Source organism: Hypanus sabinus, unplaced genomic scaffold, assembly GCF_030144855.1.
Source record: "Hypanus sabinus isolate sHypSab1 unplaced genomic scaffold, sHypSab1.hap1 scaffold_859, whole genome shotgun sequence".
Taxonomy (NCBI): domain Eukaryota; kingdom Metazoa; phylum Chordata; class Chondrichthyes; order Myliobatiformes; family Dasyatidae; genus Hypanus; species Hypanus sabinus.
Window position 1 is genome coordinate 9,016 of NW_026781711.1, and position 8,072 is coordinate 17,087.

Genomic DNA, 8,072 nt, shown 5'->3' on the forward strand with positions numbered 1-8,072 from the left:
GTCAGACATATACAGAAGGGATAAAATGGCCTGCGTAGTGATCGGGAAGTGAAACTGAGGTTAGATTAGCGACCAGGTACGAAATCAAAGGCGGTATTCGCTCGAAACGCCGAGTAGCCTACTCCGTATTCTATTGTCTATATTTCAACGTCCAGTCTTTGTGATCAGCGTCTCCGGCAGAAGATATCATCGTTCATTTGACACTGGGGACGTAGCTCACTGGAGCAGCGCGTGTGTGACGTCCAGGGTTCAAAACCAGCATTTCAAAACTGCTGTTTGTGAAGTTTGAAAACTGGGCGGAAAATCCCAGATGAAGAAAATTCCCGCACGATGGTTGGCCTTTCATTGACGTCGTTGAGACGCCGGGATAAGCCAGTGCCACGTGGGCCAGTTTAGAATGGTTCCTTGCTGTATATCAGTCCTCGGTAGGGGAATTCTAAAAACACCCCCCACTTTTAGTGACGAAAGCTCGGCCGTGATGTTCTGAATATGAGAGCAACGACTATAATTCTCATTGAAACCTACTGAATGTTGAAGGATGAAGATAAGGTGGACGTGGAGACGATGTTTCCTATGGTGGAGGTGTCCAGAAATAAAGGGCATAGCCTCAAAATTGAGGGGCGACCTTTTAGACTGACGTAAGGAGGATTTCGTTTTTTAGCCCGAGTAAGAAATCTGTGGAATGCTCAGCCGCAGACTGCGGTGGAGGCAAGTGTATGGGGTTGAGTGGGATCCGGGATAATCCGTGATAGAACGGCGGAGCAGACTCGCTGAGCTGAATGACCGATTTCTGTTCCTATGTCTTTTGGTCTTATGATCTGACTAAATCCCGGTGAAGGGCTTGTTTGAGGGAGGTGATTGTTATGCGGAAACTAATTCAACATCTAACTCCGCGAGTTCCATTCACAGGGAGACGAGGGGAACTTCTGTTTCAACTTGAAAACCAACACTTATTCAATGATCTGGACAGAATGGGAACGTTAATGGGACCTCGTGATTGAACGTAGTGACTCCCGAGTGTGGTTCAAAATGTCGTTTTTTGTAAGAAGCCCCATAAGAGGGATGAATTGTCCATGTGAACAATTAAATAGGATAAAACCACATTCACTGGCGAAATATCGGGGGGCAAGATGTGATAAAGCATAAACGAAACAGAGTGAATAACTGGGTGGTGCAGAAAGTAAGGAAGAAAGAAACGAAATTGGAGACAGAACGCGGTTAAAGAAGGAATTATCAACCGAAGGTGAAGTAATTGGGTATGAATAAGTGGGAAAGATGGAATTTTTGCAACATGGACAGACATAGACGGCAACCCAGACATATACATACACAGACACAGACCCAGATATGTACAGGGACAGATAAGAACTAAACGTATACAGGCATCGACACAGACAGAAACAGCGATGCAGACATTATAGAGAGACAGCGACACAGACACAGAGACACAGACACAGATTGAGACATGCACAGACATTGACAAGACAAAGACATATACAAACACCGATACAGACACAAACAGAAACATAGACCCAGACATATACAGATATGCAAAAACACACATCCACACCAAAACACACACACACACACACACACACACACACACACACACACACACACACACACACGGAATGATACACACACACACACAGACACACACACATACAAACCCAAGAGATTGCACATCATTCATGGAAGAACAATGTTGTTTTTCATAGCAGAGTGGCGCAGCGGAAGCGTGCTGGGCCCATAACCCAGAGGTCGATGGATCGAAACCATCCTCTGCTATGTCAGCTGCTGCCAACAACAATTTACCGTCAGTGCGCTATACTACACTAGGCCATCGCATTATTGGTAGATTCATTGGTTTCGGCTAGAATGTACTTTTATCTGCTACCCTTTTTCACTTTTGCGGAGGTTTCTATTTGGTTGGAAAGATTAACCCTTTGTATACGGAGGTATCTTAATTGCATCTATTCTCTGCAGGCCAGGCGGCATCTATGGGAAAAAAGTTCCACTCCACCGGACGAGACCTTTCATCAGGACTGGAGAAAAAGATGAGAAGACCTTGCTCAGGAGTCTCTCTCTCTCCCTGTCTCTCGATTTTCCAAATCGTTTGGGGCATCGATTTCTCAGACAATGAATCCTGCTGGAGAATGCTCTTCATCCCTTTGCACAATCAGCACAAATATGAGCGTGTCCTCTGGCCAGTGCTCGACAGAGAAGTATCTGCATCGCAAATGATTCCCGAGTCCTCTCCGGTTGCAGAGGAAGAAATGTTTGTTATTATCTGTATTACCAATGATTACGTTGTATCTATATTGTGATATGCAGGAAGGGTTGGACCTGAACACTTCTGTATTGAAGTGGGGATGTAGCTTAGTGGAGGAGCGCATGCTTTGCCTGGATGAGGACACGGCAACTCCACGCTAGTGAGCATTGAATTTTGAACAATGCATAGCTCAAACTGAATCATTAGGTTTGCATTGACACACTGGTGGTACAGCGATACAGCGGCAGAATGAGTCTCAACGTGGACAGGACGAAATCTGCTAAATCAATAATAGCTCCTCAAGGGAGAGAGTGGACCACCAAATCACATTGGTGTGTCCAGCTCCTGAGGAGACTGAAGTCAGAGACATCTCCTGCCACTATTTTAACATAGCTGTTGTTATTATTTTATTTTCCAGGAGCACCATTGAAAGAGATCTAACCACTTGCTAAACCGTCTGGTACCGTCTGGAAAAAGTCTAGTAAGGCATCCGACGGCAGGACTCTCCAAAAAATAGAGATTTTCACAGTGAGACCCAGTGATCTCCGGTCCATTCGGAACTGACAGAATTCTGAGCTTCATTTGATCATATGAACTGATTGGGAGGTGAACGAGACTCGGGATTGGTAAAATAAATCCCGGAGTGTGGGTGTATTCTCCGCTCCACCTCAGACTGCCGTCGCTGCTGGTTACGTCGAGGACTGACCGAGGGAACATACACAAAGTGGAGGAGAATTTCACCGGTCCAGGCGGCATCTCCGCCCGAAACATTGACTGTTTATTCCTCCCCAAAGATGCTGTCTGACCTGGTGATTGGCTCCGGCATTCAGTGCTCTGGATTTGCTGATCTGCAGAATTCCCTGTGTTTATAACGTAAATAACAGCCGCAGACAAAGTGATGGAAGACAAGGAGACAGAGAGGGATATAACCAGTGTGTCTGAATGCAGTTCCGGAGGAATAGGGTCAGAATGATAATAAAATTCACATCCGTTGTTGAAATGTCGTGAACGAGACATCCGGCGGGGTCGGAGAACAGCGAGCGGATAATAATCGGATGCATTAGGAAGCGATGAAGAGGGAAAGGAAGACGGGGAGGAAGGTAAAAGCGTAAGAGAGACACAAGGGATATTGCACAGGGAAAATTATCCAACGAACAAAACAATAGATAATCGGGGGAACGCGGCAAAATTAACAAATAAAACGACAGGAGAAGAACAGAAATAGTTACCTATCAGCAGAATGGCGCGGCGGGAATGTGCTGGGCCCGTTATCCAGAGGCCGGCAGATCCAAACCATCGTCTGCTATTCATCAGCAGAATATTTCACCGCAAATCGCCTTCACGTCACCTGTGTACACAGCACACATTTCACTAAAAAATAAAAACTTGTGCTTCCAATTTAAGTTTCCGTCCAGTCACTCCATCACTTTCTGAGATTTGCTGAGAACTTCGCGGGTAATTCCTGCCGTGCTCAGGGATTGGCCAACACACCTTGTTCTCCGTTGCATAAAGCTGTGTCTGCTATTGAACTGTTTGAACAGAGAATACTGGAAACACTCATCACCTCAAGAACATTTGTGAGTGATTAACCTTTCTGATCGTGAGACTCAGTTAGAAATGGTGAGAGAAGAAGATAGCTTTCAGTGTCAAAGAAGGCGAGAAGTTGAGGGGGAAGTGAAAACGGGGACATCTCTGATGGGGCGAGACCAACACACAATGTTGGTAAGACATTCGAAAAGAGAAACACTGGTCTAAAATGGCAAACGAACGACGGGCAGAAATGTTAATTTCAAGGAGAAAGAAGTAATGTGTCTGAGTGATTCCAGTCTGAGACGTTTGTGAGACATGTGCTGAAAAACAGGTACAACACACGGCGATCGCCGGGAATCGAACCCAGATGAGCTGACTGAAAGGCAGGTATGCTCATCTCTATACCACTATCGCTCCACGTTGCAGGAGTTTCGAGTAGTGAAGCGTCTCCCGTGCTCCATGTGATTCCACAGACCCCGAGATGCTCTCTGTCTGTTCAATCCTCACTCTGCAGCAGGTTTTATTGCGGCCAGTTGACATCGCCATCCTCAAGCAGTGGGAGTTATACAACAGACAATGAGCATTCACCAGCGATCGGACTGAGTTAGAGCCGAACTCTCAGAAAGTCGGAAGGACCGCAAATGGTACCAAGCCTCAGAACAGCACATGGGAAAACAAAAAACTTTAGAAAACTTTATGTTCTTTAGAAAAGCCGATGTATAGGTACGAGTGTGATTGATAAGTTTGTGGACTAGGGTAGAAGGAGATGAGTTATACAGCTTTCGTTACATGCACAAACAGCTCAATTCTTTGAGCGATTATTCAGAATGTTTGAAGTTAATAACTCATCAGGGGTGATTTATAAGTTAGTGGATTAAGATAGAAGGAAATGTTATTAACTCTCTTTACATGCACCAACAGGCCAACACTTCCAGTGTTTGCAGAAAGTTTGAAGTTAATAACTCATCCCCTTCCACCGTAGGCCACGAATATTTCAACCACTCCATATGAGCTATTATCTTCAAACTTTCTGCACAACCAGTCAGAGAGTTGAACAGCGTGTGCATGCAACGAGAGCTGTATAATTCATCTCCATCTACCTCAGGCCACGAACATATCAATTACCCCTGCTTTGGACACTTTGCTCCCCGACCGCTGGACTAAATATGTACATGTAGGAGGGGACTATGTTGAAAAATAATTGTGTTAGATTTTAAAAAACAGACTCCTTTTACCTTAGGGCACGAACCTATCAATCACCCCTCGTAGATGATTGATAGGTTCGTGCCCTAAGGTAGAAGGAGTCAGTTAGGATTAAATAAAATAATAACCAACAACCACTCTGCTGGGATTACTCTGAGATTGTCCCCATAGTTGCTAGAAGATTGACGAGCAGGTCTGCTGACAAATCCCACAGAAATGTCATGTGGATAGCGTTACAACGTTCGGACATTTCACCTTCAGAAAAATTAACCAGATTTTTTTTTGCGTAAGATAAGAAATGGAATTTCTGAAGTGCATCTGTCAGAGTATTTTTGGTCTAGGCCATCGATTTTCCTACTAGTGTTGACAATGAATTTAGGTTATGAATTTCACTCTGTAACTTGTAAATAATCCAAAATCGCACTTTACTGACTCTGCATAAACGGCAACATAACAATGGCAATACCGGGCCAGGAACTTAGAACAAGAATTTTGCTGTTCACTCTGCACCATCACTCACTCAGACTACTTTTCCCCAGTATATCACCAAATTAACGCAGCTCAGTTGGCCACGTGATCGATCCTTTCTTCTCCCAGTCACTGACTTGGGGAATCTTCCTTGCGATGGTAGGTTTCGGGAAAGAGTTATCACTGCTAGCACATTCGAAGTTTCCACTTTTATATTCATATTTTCCAATTCAATTATCACATTCCAGTGTCATTGGCCGTATGTCATCCGATTGGCTTGAATTCTCCCATTTGTTAGGTCTGCACCAGGCCAGCATCCATTTATTTCCCTCTTCCCAGCAAGCGTCAATGGATAATTTATGCCTCTTTGTTCCTTTTAGTAAGCAGTTGAAATCACTCCAGGCAGGCATTAACCCCAACATTCACACATCTGCATGTTATATTACATCAAAAAAAAACTCACAAATAACTTCTAATTTAGAAAATATCTCTTAACTCGCAGATTACCTGAAACAACTTTGTGTTTGCTTTAAAACACAGAAATGTTCCTCTCACAAAATGGAAGATGGAAAGCGGCTCCACAAAATGACATCTTAATTTCCAAGCACATTGCTGGTACAAAGACACTTGATCTGTCTGCTTCCACTGTCCTGGGGCCATTAGAGTTCGTTGTAATCTTTCATATTTTAAATCCTCCGTGGCCAACATCTCCTCTTTTTCGATCCACGGAAAATCCTGGGGGTCACATTACTGTTAATATGTCTCAGTGAATATGGCTTAGAAGGAACAGCAGCACTCATGACTTAAACAAAAATACAGATAAGGATTTTAAAATATTATCCGAGCAAAAACATGAAGAAACATGATAAGTGTACCCTATTTCATACCATTCTGTTCATCGGTAATTTAACGGGAATTAGCATTATTGGTATATGGAATTTAGCAAAAAATGGTAATGGATCTTAGAAAAATAGAGACCTCTCTGTAATCCAAGGTAACTTCCAAAGTCAGTCCATGTTCAGCACAACATGAGGGCCGAAGAAAATGTATTGTGCTGTTGGTTTGCTATGTTTCTATATTTAAACTCAATTTAACTGTATGAAAACAGACAAAATCAGCAAAATTAAATCTGTAAAGGCATGGTGCTCGCAAACACTGAAGTTATTAAAATTGCCCTAAAACACAAACTGGGGAAAATGCCATGGGTACCCACTGGAACAAAGAGCAAAGCAATGACAACATGTGAAGTAATACACATCAAAGGATGTAAATTAACATTTAAACCCCAGTTCCAAACTTTATTCCAAATTTGATGGATTCTGCAAAATATCATTGGCTAAACCGACGTGATATCTAATAGTCTTTGATGACACATGCCATTGTTCAATTTGGTAAATAACTCTATCTGACTCTACCACAAAATAAATTATAGGTGGAAGAACATTTGAGCAATTGTAGTCGTGGCCGAGTGGTTAAGGCGATGGACTAGAAATCCATTGGGGTTTCCCCGCGCAGGTTCGAATCCTGCCAACTACGTGTTTTTATCGATTTTGATTCCCTGATCCCTCCCACGGATACAGATTGTAAAAAAGCCAGTCGAAACACCGATCACTGTTCCCGCCTGCAAAACTAGGAAGATCCCCTGTGTTCCGCATTTATTCAGGCGGCCTTTGTTCGGCTGTCATACGAAATGTTAGTGGTTCCAAACTATCCAGGGGCGCTGTTGACCCAGTGGTCTTTGCTGTTCGTTTTGTGCGCTCCGTGCTGCCCCTAATACCTTCATTAAGAAATAGATATCCACATACAGAAAACAGAAGACTACCACAACCTGTCTTGCTCATATTCGTGTTGCCATAAACTGAATATAGTGCACATGGGCGATTAGACCAGCAGAAACTCGTACAGGGCACCAACGCATTTCACGTTTAAATTTATGTTATCGCCACTTGAAACAGAGGGATAAATTCACTGCACTTCACTCACACCAACACTGACTGTTCCCACAACTCACTTTCAAACTCGACATTTCATGCTGTCGACATGTTTGCTTTGTTGTTATTATTATCACTTTCTCAGCTCAAGCTGGTAAATCCTGAAGTCCGGGCGTACTGACGCACACTCATTCCTCAATAGCTATGGACTGACTGCCGACCATTCTAGTGGCGTATAGTATAGTGAATTTCAGGAGATTTACAGAAATATTGGTTTGCTCTCCTAACTGTTTAATACCATTGTGTAGTGACTATGAGATGATCGTTGCTGTTGATATTATAATTGGGACAATCTACAGCCTGTTCATGCTCCATAGTCTTTCAAAATCTTCTTTTAATTCAGCATATTTCTGGTGCTTTTCACTTGTTAATTGTTGTAGGTTATGTGTGTTTGCAATGAATATATCGGTTATGTACGTTGTTATTGCTTTTTATTTCAGTAATATTATATATCCAGACGGTTATTATGGATTGTCCTATCTGTAACAAGGGATCAGACAAAAATTAATGTGTAGGACTTTGTCCCTAATCTAGATCAGGTTTGTATTTATAGTAAGGTATGGTGTCTTTTATGAGTTTGCATTTTAAAGCAAGATTTTGGTGAGTGA

General features: G+C 42.9%; 2 non-coding genes across 2 annotated transcripts; both read left to right on the forward strand.

Annotated features, from left to right (window-relative positions):
• Positions 1-1,716: 1,716 nt before the first annotated feature.
• On the forward strand, positions 1,717-1,788 carry trnam-cau (transfer RNA methionine (anticodon CAU)). Its single transcript has one exon. It is a non-coding gene; the product is annotated as a tRNA-Met (tRNA).
• A 5,139-nt stretch (positions 1,789-6,927) lies between these two features.
• trnas-aga (transfer RNA serine (anticodon AGA)) lies at positions 6,928-7,009 on the forward strand. The gene has a single exon. It is a non-coding gene; the product is annotated as a tRNA-Ser (tRNA).
• Positions 7,010-8,072: the final 1,063 nt, after the last annotated feature.